The 11,464-nt window shown below is 29.9% G+C and overlaps 2 non-coding genes across 2 annotated transcripts; one reads left to right on the top strand and one right to left on the bottom strand.

Annotated features, from left to right (window-relative positions):
• Positions 1 to 8,655: 8,655 nt before the first annotated feature.
• TRNAT-UGU lies at positions 8,656 to 8,728 on the top strand. Its single transcript has one exon. It is a non-coding gene; the product is annotated as a tRNA-Thr (tRNA).
• A 1,278-nt stretch (positions 8,729 to 10,006) lies between these two features.
• Positions 10,007 to 10,093, bottom strand: TRNAS-GGA. Its single transcript has one exon. It is a non-coding gene; the product is annotated as a tRNA-Ser (tRNA).
• Between the last annotated feature and the right edge of the window lie 1,371 nt (positions 10,094 to 11,464).

Raw genomic sequence — 11,464 nt, 5'->3', positions numbered from 1 at the left:
CGGGGTTTAAGGTTTAGAGTTGATGTTTAAGGGTTTAGGGTTCTTATTAAAAAAGAAAATAGGGTTTAGGTCCGATGGTTTAGGGTTTAGAGTTGAGTTTTAGGGTTTAGGGTTTTAATTTCAAAATAATATAATCCAAAAAAAAATTGAAAAAATTATTTTTTTATTTTTTAAGATTTTTATTTATTTAAATAGTTATTTATTATATATATAAAGAATAAGGGCATCAGAGTCTTTTTCCACTTAATGAATAAGATATTTTTAAAAATGTGCCTTGGTGGTAAAAAAGAAAAGTGATTGCATGAAAGTGGTAAACATGTAATTTCTCCAAAAATTTATTAGTTTTTTCTAAATTATTTGATAAATGAATTAATTGACCAAAACGCTAAATTAATGATATATTTTTTTTTTGAAAATAAGTATATGTATTTTTCAAGTTTAGATACAACAAAATAATTTAATTTATTATGAAGTCAATTAAATTAATTGACTCCTTTATTTATATTTTCATAAATAGAAAATTACAATCATTTAGTCAATAAATTGACACAAAATATATTTTAACTAAAATGTTATCAAAATATTTATCGCAAAATTAACCAAATAAGTAACAGAGATTTTATTAAAATTCATAACAGAAATTGCTGAAATAATAAAAAAATAAAATTTAACAACCTCTTATTAATTGAAAAACATTACAACCTTTATAAATGACACATGTCATCACTAAAATATTGATTTAGAGTCTTTAGAAAAATTAGTTGGTTCATATAAATATATATTATACTTATCACTAAACTAATCATAAAATTAATTATTTATGTACACAAAATATTATTCATTTTTTTCATAATTAAAAGTTACAAAACTATCTAATATGATTAAAATATATTAGATATATGTGTTCAAAAAAAAATTAAAATATATATGATAATTAATTATTTTGAATAATAAATATTTAATAACAATTTTTAAAAATGATTATAAATTAATAAATTAAAAGTGTGGCATTGAAAGATTTATATTTTTTCAACAAGATAAAATAATCATAAAATCATATAAGTAGAAATCATTTAATAGATAGAAAATTAAAAATATACTATACCTCTATTTTAATATCATGTAAATTTAATCACATACCATATAAAATAGATAAAAATAATTGTTTTTATTTATTTACCACAAAATGATTCTAAATAGCGATAGTTTTATTTTATGCTAATTTAATTATAAATGTAATGAATATTGGCTTCTTTATTATTCCATATATATATATATATATATTATAATATGTAACAGAACACAAAATAAATAATACTACTTAAAATAATTTGTATACACAAGTCCAATAGTATATTATATAATTTTCATATTTAATATAAATTCAAAATAATATAACTATAGTTTTTTCAAATACACCAGTAAAAATCTTTAAACATTTTTATCACGTAAATTAAATTTAAAAAAAAAGATTTTTTCACGCTTTTAAAGTGAGGATTATAACGAAATAACGATTTAAATAACGAAAGATCTAATATTTAAAAATTGTATCAAGAATGACTGGAAAGGTAGAAACTAGACCAGATAAAATTTGCTCATAATTTGCAAACCCAAAATCTTTGTAAATATAACCAATCATTAGTTCCCAACCGTGAGGCAAATGGAATCCGATACATAAATCAATTAATAAAAGAATCGAAAAAGCTTTAATTGTATCACTTAAATTATATAGGAATTCTTGAACCCAAGAATTAAGAATAAAAAGCTTTTCCTTACCCCAAAAGGAATAACCACTTAGAATAACGAAAGATATTAGATTTGTCGAGAAGTGCAAGATTGTATGGATACGATACTCATTGTGTATTTTGATGAATTGGATCGTTTCTTTGTGGATTCCTAGACGAAATTGTTGTAAATCGGTTTCTGGGTATTCCTTTATCATTTCATCCAGCTGGAATAGTTCTTCTAATTGTATAAATTTTTTCTAGAACACTTTTTTCTTGAATATCATTCAAGAAAGTTTCGCATTGTCTAGTATTCCACCAATTAGTAATCCAAGTTTTCAAACTTTTATTACAGCAGAGAGAGATCAACCAGGGCAAAAAGACTGTAGATGTAAAATAAAAAAAAGAATGAATGCTATTTTGCCATTTTGAATCTGTGAATTGTTAATGAACCTACCGCATTTGTGGATTCTATTAGATCTACTATTTCTATCGAGCATGAGTTTCTATTCTAATTCAAATAGAATGTATTGAGCCTATAATCCCTTTTATCTTTTTCTTTTGATTCAATACTTAGTCTTTGCTTTGAATCTAGAAAGAATACAGAAATAGACTCAGAATACACTTACAATTTGAATCAAGAAAAAATTGTATTTCCAGGATGTTATTTCCCCTTTTTCGATCAATACTAAAAGTACTTTTTTATTTTTAAAATAAAAAATATGATTCTATTTTCGAGACGAATAAACTCCCTTTCTTTTCTATCAAATATATAAAAAAAAACGAGCATAAAAGAATAGATGAATCTTCAATTGAAAAAAAAGAAAGCAATTCTTTCGTTTTTTCTTCCTACTGCCAAAGGATTTAGTCTTTAAACTTTCAAAATGAATTCATTTCAAAATACTTCAATTGGTACACGCAAGAAGTAAGCCAATTCAGCAGCTTTTTGCTCAATTTCTCGTGTAGTAAAATTCTCATCAGTACGAATTAAAGGAATAGCCCCTTGACCTCTAATTTCCATATAAAGGACACGACGGGCAGAAACACCCTCTTTAACTTCGATTCTGATCGACTGAATATCTTTCATAAGGAATCGTAAAAAGATGCGACGGCTTTTTCCAGGAAATCCCCAACGAAAAATACGTACTATCCCTTCTTTTTGGTCGAAAAGATCATAACCACTACCTAAATTCCACAAAATAGTGCACCACAAATAGCAACTAATAAAGAGACCCGCGATCCCATAGAAAGACATCACAATCCCTTGTGGAAAAAAAAAGATTTCCTGAGATGCAACTAACGATATAAAATTTTTACCAAGATAACTGGAAGTTCCAACCAATAAGAATCCCAATGAACCTAAAAATAGGATAAAGGCCCAACAGAAATTACTTGTTTTTCGAGACCCCGTTATAAATTCTATCCATAGAGATTCAGATCGCCAACTCATATATATTAGATCCAGTTATACAATTTTTTGGAATTGAGAAAATATGACTTTCCTTTTTTTGTTTTCAAAGTAACTCTCATCAACTATAACTATTTTGTTGTGAACCTTTACTTTAGGAGTAATTTATATAATTGTTTATATCTAAAATAATAACATCTCCTTCCTTTATATGATCCCCTATAACTATATACATACAAATAAATACATTGACTTGAATTTCATCCAGCGGTCCGATGATGATCCATTTTTTCAAAAGAGCGCAAATTGAGTTACCCCATATAATACGTTTACACATGCATAAAAGCTTTTTTTTAGTTATGTTTGTAGGAATCTATGTGTTATACAATATTCTACCAAATGGGTCTTATCAAATCGAAGTTTTTAAAATAAAAAGGGGAGTTATACGATTCGGCCTCATCCGATCTAAAAAATCTTATTTTTTTGAATATGAAGAAATAAAGAAGCCATTGCAAGTGCCGGAAAGACTAGGCCTACTAAAGGCACAAAAATAGAGGGTAAGTTGTTGAAAGTTGTCATAAAATGGGGTACCTCAATTTAATATTTGTACCTGTTATTGTTATATTCTGAATTCTAAAGATATCTTAGAATATCTTGTATTTTTATTATTTCTATTATATATATTATATAATTATACTAAGTATCTTTAAGTAAATATATATCGAATACTAATATACAACCTAATAGAAATATATAGAATAGAACCTACTAGAAATAGAATAAAAAAATAGGTACAAGAAACGCCAAACTAAATAAATGGACTTATTAATCTTTCAAAATAAAATAGATGTATTATCATAATCTCTCTGTTAGATTTATTATTCTTTTTGTTCTTTTTGTCTTCTAATAGTCATTAATAAAGTAGTCATTAATAAAGAAAAAACTTTATTCCATTAAAAATTTATACAAAATTGATTGGAATCTGATCCAAAAACAGGGAATTTTCGGGAAATGCAAAACGATGCAAGACTCTCTATAGATCTATATCTCTATTTGAATTATCTATCCATATGCAAGCAAGAGAGGAAAAAAACTTTGTTTAATTTTTCTAGTCGAATTAGAACTTCCCGAAAGCAAAAATTCACTTTTTATCTTGTTGATAAAGGTTTACTGAGTAGTAAACAAGAATATCGATAAAAAAAATGATTCGAAAGAAAAATGAATTTTTCAGGGTTTTCATTTAATTATGATAAACTAACTGTTCTATTTGATTTCATTTTTGTTCAAAGGAAAAAAAGCATGGAGCTGAAATAATTCACTCACAACACCTTTTAAAGGATTACGTGGTACAATTGCATCCAATAAGCCCTTACGTAATAAAGATTCAGCTGCTTGTGAACCTTCAGGCACGGTTTTTTTCAATGTTTGTTCAATTACTCTTTTACCCGCAAATGCAATATAGGCATAGGGTTCGGCAATAATGATATCCCCCAACATACCAAAACTTGCTGTCACCCCACCGGTAGTAGGAGATGTAAGAATTGATATATAGAATAACTTTTTACTTGATTGATAATCACATAAAACCGAAGAAATTTTAGCCATTTGCATCAAACTTAAACTTCCTTCTTGCATTCGTGCTCCTCCGGAAGAACACACTAAAATAAGAGGTAAACATTCATTGGTAGCATACTCGATCAAACGAGTTATTTTTTCGCCTACTACGGATCCCATACTACCCCCCATAAACTGAAAATCCATAACCCCAAGAGCTACCGGAATACCGTTTAATTGACATTTACCTGTTTGAATAGCGTCAGTCAACGCTGTCTTTTTTTGAGCAGAGGCAATACGCTTTTTATAAGGTTCCTCCCTCGAATGAAATTTAATGGGATCCGCAGAGACCATGTCTTCATCCATAGGATTCCAAGTACCCGGATCAATCGAAAGCTCAATTCTCTCTGAACTGGTCATTTTCAAATAATGTCCACATTCTTCACAAACATTCATTTCGACTTTCTTATACATTAATCCATAACAATTGTCGCATTGAATCCACAATTGATTGTAGTTTTTAGTTATATCGAAATCCTTAGAACTCATTAAATTATTACGATTACTATTAGTTCTTATCTTGTCATTTTTGCTTTCACGAATCTTTCCACTTCCACTTTCACTACAAATGAAATTATAAATGTAACTTTCATTGGAATTATTACTATCGCTTAAAAAGTGACTATCAATACAGATGTGAGAACGAAAATAAGAGTCAATGCAACTATTAATGTGATTATTACAATTATATTTAGCATCCTTAATGTAAGGATCATAGTGCAGATCGTTGTCACCTTTAGATCTATTATTCATATAACTAGAACTACAATAACTATAAAAAAAAATTTCTAGGTCACTCAAATCATTGTTAATCTCAAATTTTTTCTTTTTTATATCAAAATATATAGAATAACTATTTTTATTACTATCCCTAACAAAAAAGGTGTCATCCGATATGAAATTCCGAATGTCCTTGGAGTTAACTAAAAGATCAACATTATTGTAATCACAAGTTTTTTTGTTGTACGCAGTACACAGGCTGGAAATTATGATCAAGAATTACTCTATCCACCATCATCTACTTCAGAGATCTCTACTGAAACATTTTTTAAATACAAAAGCCCAGTATCTTCCCACGAATTAGTTAATTAGGGAGGATTTGAGAGAATAAGAAAAAAATCTTCATAAATTAGAACTCATGGTAAATGTGAAATACTTAAATTTATATAAAAAAGGTGTGGGGGAAATAAAAAAGATGCAGGGCACTTTGTCCGTTTGGCTAGCCAAACGCGGGCTGGTTCATAGATCGTTGGGCTTCGATTATCAAGGAATAGAGATTTTACAAATAAAGCCCGAAGATTGGCATTCTATTGCTGTAATTTTATATGTATATGGTTACAATTATTTACGTTCCCAATGTGCCTATGATGTGGCACCAGGTGGCCTCTTAGCCAGTGTGTATCATCTTACAAGAATAGAATATGGTGTCAATCAAGCGGAAGAAGTTTGCATAAAAGTATTTACTCACAGGAGTAATCCCAGAATTCCATCTGTTTTCTGGGTTTGGAAAAGTACGGATTTTCAAGAACGGGAATCTTATGATATGTTAGGAATCACTTATGATAGCCATACGCGGCTGAAACGGATCTTAATGCCCGAAAGTTGGATAGGGTGGCCTTTACGTAAGGATTATATTGCCCCCAATTTTTATGAAATACAAGATGCTTATTGAATGATAAAAAATTTGAATGATAAAAATGAGTCTTAGTTTCTACAACTACGGACCTTCGCAGAATATTTTGAATTCGAGTCGTTTTTAGATCAAACAAACATAAGAATTAAGGTCTTATTCATATTATTATAGATAGTTTAATCTCCAATTTGAAAGATATTTTTTTCCTAAAAGCCGAGCCAATAGGATGAACTAAAAAAAAAAAGAGTTCTGCATTATGAACTTTGTATCGCGCACATAACTTAGTAAACTTTAGTCACATAACTGGGAATGAATAAATAAGATCGGAAAGCAATACAATAAATGGGGGGGGGGGTTAAAATTTTATTTCTATTGTATCTAATCTAATGAATGTTGGGGGTATTTCTGCCCTTCAACGATAGATACTATAGATAGATATAGATCTTTTTTTTTTACTTTTTTTTTTATTCTTTCAACCAGAACTTTCCTTTCGAATATGAATTAGGTATAAAGTCTTATACATTTTTTTTGAACGAATGGATCCACAACATGAACAAAAAAAGAGAGGGGGATAAAGGATTATTGCACTTTTTTTTACTAAAGATACGTTTAATTTGAAGACTATAAACTTATCAAAATTAATCAATCCTATGCCAAGAACCAGATTTGAACTGGTGACACGAGGATTTTCAGTCCTCTGCTCTACCAACTGAGCTATACCGGCCATTACCGAAGTATCGTTCTCATTTTATGAGATGACTTAGGTCTATGTCAATTAAAAGAAACGCAAAAGTAGTAAATGAAAAAAGTTTTGGACCAGGAATTTATTGGATCTTCGAAAAGAAGACTTTCTAAGTTTTAGAATGAAAAATTATTTAGATTCGAAATAATTCAAATCGATATTTCTTTCTCATTTGTATATGTATGATATATCCCACAAGACTTGTATATAATAAGAAAAGAAATTCGAGTTTGTAAAAGTGTCGGATGAATGAAAAAAGATAATGAATTCTTGAATAACTAAAAAAAGGTAAGGTGTCAAACAGACTTTTTTAGGGAGTAGGGTTGGGGATAGAGGGACTTGAACCCTCACGATTTTAAAAGTCAACGGATTTTCATCTTACTATAAATTTCATTGTTGTCAGTATTGACATGTAGAATGTGACTCTATCTTTATTCTCGTCCGATTAATAAGTTCCACCAAGGATCTATCAGACTATGAAGTGAATCATTTGATTCAACACAAGAGATTGAACTCCATTTGTTAGAACAGCTTCCATTGAGTCTCTGCACCTATCCCGCTTTCTAAACTTTGGTTTGTTCGCGTAACCCAGGATTTGGCTCAGGATTGCCCATTGTTAATTCCAGGGTTTCTCTGAATTTGAAAGTTATCACTTAGTAGGTTTCCATACCAAGGCTCAATCCAATTAAGTCCGTAGCGTCTACCAATTCTGCCATATCCCCCTTTTTGCTTTGAGATTAGGATCTCATTATGATGTCTTTCCACTTTTTCTTATGCCGAAACCTTGGAATTCATTACATATAGATACTTATTTTATTTCTTTGGTATCTTCTTGTATTTTTTTTAGCCCCATCCATATTGATTTAGTTTAATCAACAAAGATTCTATCATTTTTGTATTTGCAATTCAATATGGTTATATATTAGAGAACATATATATGTTCTTCCTTTTCTCATCGTTGTCTTCAATTTTAAGAAATAGTCGAACGGTCGATTCGTTTTTTTTACTTCCATGAAAAGAAATTTATGATCATTATTGAAACTTAGAATTCTACAATGTGCAATAGAAAAAGATTCTAAGTCTACTTCGTAGATTTGAAATTCGAATAATTCTAAAAAATTATATTCGAAATGAATATTCGAATATTCATTCTAATAATTCTATAAAATAATAAAGAAAATAAAAAGAGAAAAAGTATAAAATAATAATAATCACATGAGGTTAGAACAAAAAAACCAAGAATTTCAAATCAGATATCATTTAACTTAAAAAAAAGCTTTCCGGTCTAATTAAAATTTTCTTATTTAGAAACTCATGAAATCAAAATTAGAAAGTCGATATATTGCTATATTATATTAATTCATTAAGGTTTTGTTTTATTTATTTAATGATAGTCACTATTTATTTGAGCTATATTCTGTTCTAGAATATCGAAAATATGATGAATTCTAAATAGATAAGTAAAAATATGAATAGAATAGTTAATTAATACGATCTAGTAGTTTAGTGAATTTGTATACACTATTTTAGTTGAGCTCGCTTAGCTCAGAGGTTAGAGCATCGCATTTGTAATGCGATGGTCATCGGTTCGATTCCGATAGCCGGCTTTTACATAGTTTTTCATTTTTTTACATGATTTTTAATGTACTTAAAAAAAAAAAAAAGATTGAAAAGACTTCTTTCACCTTTTTCCAAGAGTTACCACGCCATTTATATTATGTCATATAAACTTCCATATAGGAATATATATTGGGGTAAAGTAAAAGGGTTAGATCTTGGCAAAATAAATGAAGAAAATAAAGGAAACTTTTTGTGATTTATTGATTTATATATATTGTATATACAATAAAAAAAATCTGTATATTGAGAGAATATATCTTCTGACTCTTTGTATTCCAATAGTTTATTGGAGTGGATTTTACGTTATTTATCATTATCATTTAGTTCAGTTTTAATTTTGTTTAGTTTTTGTACAATTTCAATAAAAAAAGGAGTCTTTATGTCACGTTACCGAGGGCCTCGTTTTAAAAAAATACGCCGTCTGGGGCTTTACCGGGACTAACTAGTAAAAGGCCTAGGGCAGGAAGCGATCTTAGAAACCAATCACGCCCCGGAAAAAAATCTCAATATCGTATTCGTTTAGAAGAAAAACAAAAATTGCGTTTTCATTAAGGTCTTACAGAACGCCAATTACTTAAATATGTTCGTATCGCCGGAAAAGCCAAGGGGTCAACGGGTCAAGTTTTATTACAATTACTTGAAATGCGTTTGGATAACATCCTTTTTCGGTTGGGTATGGCTTTGACTATTCCTCAAGCGCGCCAATTAGTTAACCATGGGCATATTTTAGTTAATGGTCGTATAGTTGATATACCAAGTTATCGATGCAAACCCCGAGATATTATTACAGTGAAGGATGAACAAAACTCTAGAAATTTGGTTCAAAATCTTCTTGAGTCATCTGCCCCCGAGGAATTGCCAAACCATCTGACTCTTCACACATTCCAATATGAAGGGTTAGTCAATCAAATAATAGATAGGAAATGCGTCGGTTTGAAAATAAATGAATTGCTTGTCGTAGAATATTACTCTCGCCAGACTTTAAAAACCTAAGTGAAGTAAAAAAAAATCACTAAAAACAAGAGTTCGGACAACTCCCCTTTGCCCGCTTTTTTGATTAAAACTCAAAAGGCACAAGGTAAGGGATTTTGTCGGGGAATTTTTTTCCTATTCATGTATCATAGATTGGTAGGGAGGTTTGGATCCATTGTTTGCTCTTCCCAGCATTTTCCATAGCAAAGAAATGTAGATTTTATATCTATTTTTTTTATTTGATTTGATACGTTGTGGTCAATCACGTAAGATTGGTTATTTAGTTGAAAGTACAGAAAGAGAGGGATTCGAACCCTCGGTAAACAAAAGTCTACATAACAGTTCCAATGTTACGCCTTCAACCACTCGGCCATCTCTCCGACATCAGGATTATGACTGAGTACCTGGGTGAATAGCGAGTTATTCATCATTTTTTAGATTATTGTTAATAGATACCTTTTTTGATCGGAAAAATTGGAAGTAGATAGAATATTTTTTTATAAAAAATGAGTCCGCTTTTATGTTAGTTCGTACTATAAAATTTCTTTGTTTGTGAGAAAATTTTCTCACAAAAGAAAAGTTAAAGGAAATAAAAAGAGTTATAGAATGGATTACTACCTATGCCAAGATCGCGTATAAATGGAAATTTTATTGATAAAACCTTTACAATTGTAGCCGATATCTTATTACGAGTCATTCCGACAACTTCCGGAGAAAAAGAGGCATTTACTTATTACAGAGATGGTGCTATTTGATTATCATTATCATTTTTTTTTATTGCTCACCGATTTGGAATAGAAAAAAATGAGTATTGAAAAAAATCTACGCTTTTGAAGGTGAAGTTTATAATATAAAAAAGCAATCCCTTCTGTCATGTATCCACGATTAGTGCAGCCTTAGATGCTTCAATTATGAATTCTAGTATTGAGCAAAAGGTTTTTACCTACGGTTCCCGTATTACAGATCAATCCTACTAGACTAATACAATATACGAATAGGAGGCACAGGGGAAGAAGCACTACGCCGAGAAATCAACAACACGAAAACTTTCTTCAAAAAGATTCCTTTTCTTTCTTCTTCTTTGGGATTGGGACTAATTAAAATGGTTGGAACAATAAACATCCATCTCGTCCGTACTTTGGATACCCGTATAACCATTGAAGACTGTTGAAGTGACTAATTCCTGGAAATTTAGGGGCGTTGAGAACAAAGAAATTGTTAGAGTTTCCTTTTTTATTTTTATCTAGTATGAATATGAATACACTTGTTAGTAAGAAAAGATCTTTTACAGGAAGGTTGGCTAGGGATTTCTTGTAAAAACATTAGCCCCGCATAGTTCATAATGACATCAAATTTTTCCATATATTTATTATTTTCATTATGCACCTAAAGGAGGAGCCGTATGAGATGAAAATCTCACATACGGTTCTGAAACGGAGAATTCGTTAAAGCGAATGACGACCGTAACGGATGTCGGCTCAATCTGAAGGAAATTATGCGGAAGCATTACAGAATTATTATGAAGCTATGCGACTAGAAATTGACCCCTATGATCGAAGTTATATACTCTATAATATAGGCCTTATCCACACAAGTAATGGGGAACATACCAAAGCTTTAGAATATTATTTTCGGGCATTAGAACGAAACCCCTTTTTACCACAAGCTTTTAATAATATGGCTGTGATCTGTCATTACGTGCCACTATCTCCACTATAGAAAAAAAGAACGAACAGCTAGTCAATGAAATA

The sequence above is a fragment of the Brassica napus genome, chromosome C9 (assembly GCF_020379485.1).
Source record: "Brassica napus cultivar Da-Ae chromosome C9, Da-Ae, whole genome shotgun sequence".
Taxonomy (NCBI): domain Eukaryota; kingdom Viridiplantae; phylum Streptophyta; class Magnoliopsida; order Brassicales; family Brassicaceae; genus Brassica; species Brassica napus.
Note: the sequence above shows the minus strand (reverse complement) of the source record. Positions and strands in the feature narration are given on the sequence as shown.